General features: G+C 41.0%; 1 non-coding gene across 1 annotated transcript; it reads right to left on the reverse strand.

The window, feature by feature from the left end:
- Positions 1-778: 778 nt before the first annotated feature.
- LOC130937979 (small nucleolar RNA R71) lies at positions 779-886 on the reverse strand. Its single transcript, XR_009069166.1, has one exon. It is a non-coding gene; the product is annotated as a small nucleolar RNA R71 (small nucleolar RNA).
- Between the last annotated feature and the right edge of the window lie 9,453 nt (positions 887-10,339).

The raw sequence follows: 10,339 nt of genomic DNA on the forward strand, positions 1-10,339 counted from the left end.
ACCTTCTGTGACATATTTCTAAATTGATAGGCAGATTTTCGGTGAGTTAAGAACTATACTTGCAACGTAACCATTTTAATAAATTTTTAATTCACCAGCTTCTGCACTCCATCAATTTTTGGCGCCGCTGCCGGGGAGTTGCAATAGAGTGCTAATTTTATTAATTAGAATTTATTTACTTGCATTTTATTTAATTTTTCTACTATGAGCTGCATGTTTCTTCTGTCAAATGACACGTTCACTTCCTGATCCGTGCTTGCTAATATTTGATCCTGAAATTGAAAGAACAATTTCATGAATAAGGCGAGAACAACGTAGGTTAGTCCGCTCTGAGGGCGGATTTGAAAGTGAATCTGAGGAAGAAACCAGCCCCCGTTCTACTGATTCGGTTGTTTTACGTGCAGAAAACATGGCAGCTAGAAGAGTTACCATTCAGGAGGAAGGAGCTCCTGATTTTACAATGCAACCGTTTCAAGCGCATCATCCAGCAGTAGCTACGGATTTTGAAATAAAGACCGCACTACTAAATTTGATGCCCAAGTTTCATGGCCTACCTGCTCAAGAGCCTATCAAGCACTTGAGAGATTTCCAGGTAGCCTGTTCTACTGTCAGGCGTGATGGCACTGATGAAACTTCAATTCTGCTGAAAGCTTTTCCGTTCTCTCTTGAGGGAAAAGCAAGAGAGTGGTACTACACTCAACCTCTAGCAAATGTATCCAACTGGGATACACTCAGAAAGGAGTTTCTGGAGAAATTCTTTCCATCTGAAGTTACTGATAAACTGAGAAAGGATATCTCTACAATTGTTCAGGATGACAATGAGACTCTCTTTGAATACTGGGAACGCTTCAATAATCTTCTGGAAGCATGCCCCCACCACATGATTGACAAGATCGTGTTACTCAGCTATATCACACAAGGTATGAGGCCCCAAGATAAGACCACATTGGAAAGTGCCAGCAATGGGTCTATGAAGAAGTACAAGACCACTGATGAAGCTTGGCAATTGATCAGTGATTTAGCTGAATCTACTCGGAACCACAGACAAAAGCAAGGCCGTTGCAGAAGTATCTTCTGGCATAGAGACTGCTGCTCTAAATCGAAGCATCTGTGAAATGACCAACCTGCTGAAGCAAATGCAGTTAAATCAACAAGCTCAGCAAACTCAACTGTAGCAAAACCAACAACTAGTTCCACAAAGAATTTGCGGAATTTGTGCTGATTACAGTCATTACATTGATGAATGCCCGCAGCTCTAACAAGAAGACAACATGGTGGCATCCACTCACAACTTCTATGACCACCCCAACCAAGGGTACAATCAAAGTGGAAATAATAACCATGGATGGCAGGACAATTCAAACCAGAATTGGAGGGACAACAATAATAGGGGAGGCAGAGATAATCAGGGAAATCAGAGGTGGAATAATTACAACAACAAGCAGCAAAATCAACCTTACCGAGCACCTCACCTGAGGCAAAACCAAGGACCACCGAACAATCAGCAGCAAACCTCTCAATTTACTCATTCTTCTGTATCTTCTAATGAAGATTTATTACAAGCTTTTGAGAAAAGACAACTGGCCATGGAAAATACCATCGTGAACAGTATTAACGCCAGTCTGAATGGTTTCACCTCTACTCTGCAAGCTTTTATGACACAACTTGGTTCAGCACAAAATTCCAGTAACCAACCTTCAAGCACCACTGGAATCCCTTCTCAACCATTACCCAATCCAAAGGGAGGCGTTAATGCCATCACCCTGAGGTCCAGAACCACACTGCAGGAGAGGAATCAGGAGGAACCAAGCTCACCAGAATACGCCTCAGCTGAAGAGGTGGTAGAAATCGAAGATGTTGAAGAGGAAGAGGATATACAGGACATAGCTGAAGAAGAGATAGCTCAACCACAGAAAGAAGCACAAAAAGGTGCAGGCACCACAGAAAACACTACTCCCATTCCATTTCCACAACTTGCAAGGAAGCCTAGGAAGCAGCTGGAACCTGATCCTAAAATGGTAGAATTATTCAAAAAGGTTGAGGTAACTGTTCCCCTTTTTGATGTTATTCAGCAGGTACCTAAATATGCAAAGTTTCTAAAAGACTTATGTATCCATAAAGACAAAATTAATGAATTAGAAACTATTTCTTTAGGTAGTTCTATATCTACTTTAATGGGAGGATTACCTGAAAAATGTAGTGATCCAGGTCCTTGCATAGTTAGTTGTACTATTGGTGGTGTAGTAATTTATGATTGCATGTGTGATTTAGGAGCATGTGTCAGTATAATGCCTTTGTCTATATATGATGTTTTAAGGCTCACTCCCTTAAAAAGGTCGGCATCTCATTTTGTGTTAGCAGATAAAAGCATTATTACAGTGGCTGGAGTTGCTGAAGATGTTTTGGTGAACATTAAAGGGCTCACATTTCCCACTAATTTTTATATCTTGGAGATGCCCCATAATGATTCAGATAAGCCATCATCAATCCTACTTGGAAGACCATTCCTGAAGACATCAAAATTCAAATTGGATGCTTTTTCAGGGACATACTCCTCTGAAATAGATGGCCGCATAGTAATCTTCAATCTGAATGGAGTCATTGACAACCCCCCAGAAGATCGTTCTATCTTCCAGTGTGATGTCATAGACGAAAGTGTGGCTGAAGTTCAAAAAGAAGAGTTTGAAGAGAGGCACACTGGACAAGGTCCAAGTGTGGGGACCCTCTTAACTGACAATGAGAACACTTCGCCATTTTCACAAGCCCCAGATAACCCAGAGCCTGCCCATGATCAAAAGTTAGAATTGAAACCTCTCCCTCCATATCTCAAATATGCTTACCTTGAGGATGAACAGAAGCTTCCGGTTATTATTACAAGAGAACTGACTTCTCAACAAGAAGAGCAGTTACTTGATGTACTGAGGAAGCATAAGAAGGCAATTGGGTGGAGTTTGGCAGACATAGTGGGAATCAACCCTCAAGTATGCGAGCACAGAATATTTTTAGAAGAGGGAGCAAGACCTGTCCGTCAACCGCAAAGAAGATTGAATCCCACCATCTTGGAAGTTGTCAAAAAGGAAGTGACCAGACTATTGGAGGCAGGTATCATATATCCCATTTCAGACAGTGAATGGGTAAGCCCAGTACAAGTGGTGCCCAAGAAATCTGGAGTCACTACAGTGAAAAATGAACATGGAGAGCTCATAGCAACTAGAGTTCAGAATGCTTGGAGAGTCTGCATTGATTACAGGCGTCTCAACCAAGCTACTCGTAAGGATTACTACCCACTTCCATTCATTGATCAAATGCTGGATCGCCTGTCAGGTAAATCACATTATTGCTTTTTAGATGGTTACACAGGTTATTTCCAGATTCATATAGCTCCTGAGGATCAGGAAAAGACTACTTTTACATGTCTTTTTGGGACCTATGCCTATAAGAGAATGCCCTTTGGCTTGTGCAATGCACCAGCTACTTTCCAAAGGTGCATGATGAGTCTTTTCTCTGATCTTATTGAGGACTGTATGGAAGTTTTTATGGACGATTTTAGCGTTTATGGTGATTCTTTTAACCTTTGCTTAGATGGATTATCTAGAGTATTAGATAGATGTATTAATACAAACCTTGTATTGAATTTTGAAAAATGCCACTTTATAGTAAAGCAAGGGATTGTATTGGGACATGTGGTATCTAATAATGGCATTTCTGTAGACCCAGCAAAGGTGAATGTTATTTCTAGTTTACCTTACCCCTCTTCTGTGAGGAAAGTCCGTTCGTTCCTTGGCAATGCAGGTTTCTACAGGAGATTTATTAAGGGCTTTAGTAAGGTGGCACTTCCCTTATCCAGATTACTACAAAAGGATATTGAGTTCGAGTTCAGTGAGGATTGCAAACAAGCATTTGATAAGCTAAAGACTGCTCTAACTCAAGCTCCAATTGTGAGAGGACCCGACTGGAGCCAGCCATTTGAAATCATGTGCGATGCTTCCAACCATGCAGTAGGAGCAGCGCTGGCTCAGCGTGAAGGTAAGAATCCTTTTGTTATTGCCTATGCGTCTAAGACTTTAGACACTGCCCAGTTCAATTATACTACTACTGAGAAAGAGCTACTTGCTATTGTTTTTGCTCTGGATAAATTCCGGGCTTATTTACTTGGTACTAGAGTAGTAGTGTATTCGGACCATGCAGCTCTAAAGTATCTATTGGCTAAAAAGGAATCCAACCAAGACTTATACGTTGGATACTGCTGTTACAAGAATTTGATTTAGAAATCAAGGATAGGAGTGGTAATCAAAATTTAGTAGCAGACCACTTGAGTCGCCTTGAACATATTAAGGATGATTCTACTCCTATAGATGATAATTTTCCTTTTGACAACCTGCAAGCAGTATCTGAGGTAGTCCCTTGGTATGCACCTGTTGCTAATTATTTAGTTAGCCGCACATTTCCTCCACATTTTTCTAAACATCAAAGAGACAAGCTGAAAAGCGAGTCTAAATATTATATATGGGATGACCCATATTTTTGGAGATGTGGCGCTGACCAGATAATTAGACGTTGTGTACCTCAATCAGAATTCCAATCCATTTTAGAGGCCTGTCACTCATCTGAGAGTGGAGGACATTTTGGCCCTCAACGAACAGCTAGAAAGATCTTAGACTGTGGATTCTGGTGACCTACTCTTTTTAGAGATGCTGCTGAGTTTTGTAAATCTTGTCACCCATGCCAGAAATTTGGTAACATATCTAAGAGGGATGAGATGCCTCAACAATATATGCTTTTCTGTGAAATTTTTTATGTTTGGGGCATTGACTTCATGGGTCCATTTCCAAATTCTAGTGGATACTTTTATATATTGTTAGCTGTAGATTATGTTTCCAAATGGGTAGAAGCAATTCCTACCCTCACTGATGATGCTAACACTGTTGTTTCCTTTGTGAGAAACCATATTATATGCCGCTTTGGATCACCACGAGCGATCGTGAGCGATCAAGGCACCCATTTTTGTAACAGGAGACTAACAGGATTGATGAAGAAGCATGGGATAATCCATAAAGTTGCAACTGCTTACCATCCCCAAACTAATGGGCAAGCCGAGGTGTCAAACAGAAAAATTAAACGTATCTTGCAAAAGATAGTAAAGCCTCACAGAAAAGACTGGAGCACCAGACTACAAGATGCACTGTGGGCATATAGAACAGCATACAAGACACCCATTGGGATGAGTCCCTTTCGCTTAGTTTATGGAAAAGCTTGTCATCTTCCAGTTGAAATCGAACACAGAGCCTTCTGGGCAGTTAAAGAGTGCAACATGGAAATTGAGAAGGCCGGAGCTGAAAGGAAGTTGCAACTGTAGGAACTGGAGAACCTTCGCCTAGAAGCTTATGAAAACTCCAGAATATATAAGGAAAAGATGAAAGCTGTGCATGATCAAAACATCAAGAAGAGAGAGTTCCAACTTGGAGATTTTGTTCTCCTTTACAAATCTCGACTGAGGCTCATGCCCGGTAAGTTGAGATCAAAATGGGAAGGTCCATACAGAGTAGAGAAGGCTGAACCGTACGAAGTTTATCACCTAAGCCATCCTTCAAGCTCTGAACTTATTAAGGTTAATGGACACCGCCTGAAGCTGTACCATGGTGAGAAGGTGCAGAAAAGCAAGGAGCTTGAGATCTTCCACCTGGAAGATCCCCACATAACAACAGATTGAGCTAGTGGAGCGTCCAACTTACGGACGTTACAGCAAAGTGCTTGGTGGGAGACAACCCACCGCGGTACGATCGTTCTTTTCTTCACTTTTAGTTTTTCTTCTTTAAATAACTCTTCTCTTTATTAGTGCTTTCGTGTTCTTTCAATTACATGTCTTTATCTTTCCTTTAAAAAAAAAATTTTGCCGCGCAACGCGATCGCACCAGCGCGCGTCCGCGTGGCAGGGGGAGTAAAGAAAAATAAAAATGAACAGAAAGTTACGCAGGAGCAGCGCTTCCCACGCGACCGCGTGCTCGACGCGGCCGCGCGCCCTGCATTTTCGACGTAAACGGGTGCACAATGCCATATTGTGCGAGAGTGGTGCTGGATTGGTGCTGGAAGCACAATCCTTGTCACACGACCGCGTTGCCGACGCGGCCGCATCAATTATTTTCTGACGCACACTCACGCGATCGCGTGACCCACGCGATCGCGTCACCCAATTTTGGCAATTAAAATGAATTGAACAAAGAGTTGTGCTGGAGCGAGGCTGCACTCGCGCTAGCAGCGCAACACGGGTCACGCGACCACGTGACTGACGCGATCGCGTCGTCTTACCTGACGCGCACCCACGCGAACGCGTGCCTTCCGCGGCCGCGTCGCATGCGCCGCACAGCTCAACCCAATAGCCAAATTATCTTATCTTTCTCTCCTCCAAATCCTACTTTTTCTTTTCCCCCTTCTTTCTTCTTTCTCCCTTCCCCCTTCTACCTCACCTTTCACTCTCTCTCTCTCTCTCTCTCCCCCCTCCATTAACAAGGTTTTACCTTCTTCTCTTTTCCATCATCCTTATTATATTATGTATATATATTATTATTTTCTTTTTCTTTTCTTTTTCTTTTCAAATCATTCTTTTTCTTTCTTCTTCTTCTTTTCTTTTTACATGGTGTTAGAAACCTTTTGAGTCATTATTTATCATTATATGCTTGTGGATTATTGCAAATTGTTTGACAATTATTTTTCTCCTATTTAAGGGATTGCTTGCATGTTTCTCTTCATATTTTCTATACCCTATTCACCATGCATGTTATATGTTTGTAAAAAAGCTCATGTCGCATTATGTACTTCTCTATGTTGCTATACTATTCAATGCTTGCTTTTTATAACTTTCCCTTGTTATTTTATTAATTAGATTTAATTGTCAATACGAACGTGATAGTTTGTTACAAATGGTAATCTAAACTGGACATTGTATGTTTGATATATGCTACTCATGCTTTTGCCTGCATGCCAATAAACCTCTTGCATTCCATTGTCCTACATGCACTTGCTATATTTCCATTAATGTGCTTTTCACATGTAATCTGGACCATGTGTTAATGCCATTTATCTTTATTGTGCATTGACTATCACTTACAATACCCTCTTCCTTGCCCTATCTCTTTGAATTTAATTTCATTTCTTTTCCCTTCTTTCAGGATGGCCACCAAGAACGGAAAAGAGAAAGCTACTTCCAAACCACCAGCAAGAAGAGGAACTAAAAGAGCATTAGTGGCAGAGCCTTCTTCAACCGCAGTCAAGCCCTCAACAAAAAGAGTTAAGAGGATAATAAAGGTTGACGACAAGGAGAAAGCCTTTCCAGCAAAGGACACTGCGCGATTTTCCAATCGCTACTGTGAGCAGATGTTCCCTATCCTAGCAGAAAGGAACTATAACAATGAATACCTTCTTATCCTCCTGTCCAATATTGCCACCTTTGTTGAGCCGCAAATTGAGCGAAGACAATGGGGTTTCCTACAGAGACAGCCAACGCAGGTCAATCTTTCTTGGGTAGTAGAGTTCTACTCCAACTTCTACATACCGACCCTGCAGTCTATTTATGTCCGGCAGAAGCAAGTCCCTGGTGCGCGAAATTGTGAACAATACTTTTTCACAACTCAAATAATCCCCGGTAATGGCTCCAAGAACTTGGTGGCTCAATACCATGGCATTACACAACTTCGCACAACTAACCAGCAAGTGCACTGGGTCGTCCAAGTAATAAACCTTACGTGAGTAAGGGTCGATCCCACGGAGATTGTTAGTATTGAAGCAAGCTATGGTCATCTTGTAAATCTTAGTCAGGCAAACTCAGATGTATATGGTGATGAACGAAAATAACATAAAAGATAAGGATAGAGATACTTATGTAATTCATTGGTGTAAGAGCTTCAGACAAGTGTATGAAGATGCCTTCCCTTCCGTCTCTCTGCTTTCCTAATGCCTTCATCCAATCCTTTCTTACTCCTTTCCATGGCAAGCTCGTGTAAGGTTTCACTGTTGTCAGCAGCTACCTCCCATCCGCGCAGTGAAAGCTAATGCACACACTCTGTCACAGTGCTGCCAATCACCGGTTTGGTTCCCTCCCCTACCGGAATAGAATAACTCTTTTGCGTCTGTCACTAACGCCCAGTAGGTTACAGGTTTGAAGCACGTCACAGTCATTCAATCATTGAATCCTACTCAGAATACCACAGACAAGGTTTAGACCTTCCGGATTCTCTTGAATGCCGCCATCAGGTCCTGCCTATACCACGAAGATTCTGAAGAATCCAAGAGATATTCACTAAGCCTCAGATGCTTGTAGAACAAGAATGGTTGTCAGTCACCTTGTTCATGGGTGAGAATGGTGATGGGCGTCAATCATCACCTTCATCATGTTGAAGAACAAGTGATATCTTGGATAAGAACAAGCGGAATTGAATGGAAGAACAATTAGTAATTGCATTAATACTCGAGGTACAGTAGAGCTCCACACCTTAATCTATGGTGTGTAGAAACTCCACCGTTGAAAATTCATAAGCATAAGGTCTAGGCATGGCCGAATGGCCAGCCTCCCAATGATCTAAGATAGCATAAAACTCAAAGATAGCTACCAAGATGTCCGAAGATTCCTAGATATCAAATACAATAGTAAAAGGTCCTATTTATAGAAACTAGTAGCCTAAGGTGTACAAAGATGAGTAAATGACATAAAAATCCACTTCCGGGCCCACTTGGTGTGTGCTTGGGCTGAGCAATGAAGCATTTTTCGTGTAGAGACTCTTCCTAGCGTTTAACTCCAGCTTTTATGCCAGTTTGGGCGTTTAACTCCCGATTAGGTGCCAGTTCCGGCGTTTAACGCTGGGAATTCTGAGGGTGACTTTGAACGCCGGTTTGGGCCATCAAATCTTGGGCAAAGTATGGACTATTATATATTTCTGGAAAGCCCAGGATGTCTACTTTCCAACGCCGTTGAGAGCGCGTCAATTGGGCTTCTGTAGCTCCAGAAAATCCACTTCGAGTGCAGGGAGGTCAGAATCCAACAGCATCTGCAGTCCTTTTCAGTCTCTGAATCAGATTTTTGCTCAGGTCCCTCAATTTCAGCCAGAAAATACCTGAAATCACAGAAAAACACACAAACTCATAGTAAAGTCCAGAAAAGTGAATTTTAATTAAAAACTAATAAAAATATAATAAAAACTAAACTAAAACTACTAAAAACATACTAAAAACAATGCCAAAAAGCATACAAATTATCCGCTCATCACAACACCAAACTTAAATTGTTGCTTGTCCCCAAGCAACTGAAAATCAAATAAGATAAAAAGAAGAGAATATACTATAGACTCCAAATTATCAATGAAACATAACTCCAAATTAGATGAGCGGGACTAGTAGCTTTTTGCCTCCAAACAGTTTTGGCATCTCACTTTATCCTCTGAAATTCAGAATGATTGGCTTCTTTAGGAACTCAGAATCCAGATAGTGTTATTGATTCTCCTAGTTAAGTATGATGATTCTTGAACACAGTTACTTATTGAGTCTTGGCTGTGGCCCAAAGCACTTTGTCTTCCAGTATTACCACCGGATACATACATGCCACAGACACATAATTGGGTGAACCTTTTCAGATTGTGACTCAGCTTTGCTAAAGTCCCCAATTAGAGGTGTCCAGGGTTCTTAAGCACACTCTTTTTGCCTTGGATCACAACTTTATTTCTTTCTTTTTCTTTCTTTTTCTTTTTCTCCCTTTTTTTTCGTTTTTCTCCTTCTTTTTCTCCTTTTTTTTTGTATTCACTGCTTTTTCTTGCTTCAAGAATCATTTTTATGATTTTTCAGATCCTCAGTAACATGTCTCCTTTTCCATCATTTTTTCAAGAGCCAACAATTTTAACATTCATGAACAACAAATTCAAAAGACATATGCACTGTTTAAGCATACATTCAGAAAACAACAAGTATTGTCACCACATCAAACTAATTAAGCTAGTTTTAAAGATGAATTTGAAATCCTGTACTTCTTGTTCTTTTGTGATAAAAACAGTTTTCATTTAAGAAAGGTGATGGATTCATATTCACAGCTTTAAGGCATGGACACTAAGACACTAATGATCATAAGACACAAACATGGATAAACAGAAAGCACTAAAATTCGAAAAACAGAAAAATAAAGAACAAGGAGATTAAAGAACGGGTCCACCTTAGTGATGGCGGCTCTTTCTTTCTCTTGAAGATCCTATGGAGTGCTTGAGCTCCTCAATGTCTCTTCCTTGTCTTTGTTGCTCCTCTCTCATGATCCTTTGATCTTCTCCAATTTCATGGAGGAGAATGGAGTGTTCTTGGTGCTCCA

Source organism: Arachis stenosperma, chromosome 6, assembly GCF_014773155.1.
Source record: "Arachis stenosperma cultivar V10309 chromosome 6, arast.V10309.gnm1.PFL2, whole genome shotgun sequence".
Taxonomy (NCBI): domain Eukaryota; kingdom Viridiplantae; phylum Streptophyta; class Magnoliopsida; order Fabales; family Fabaceae; genus Arachis; species Arachis stenosperma.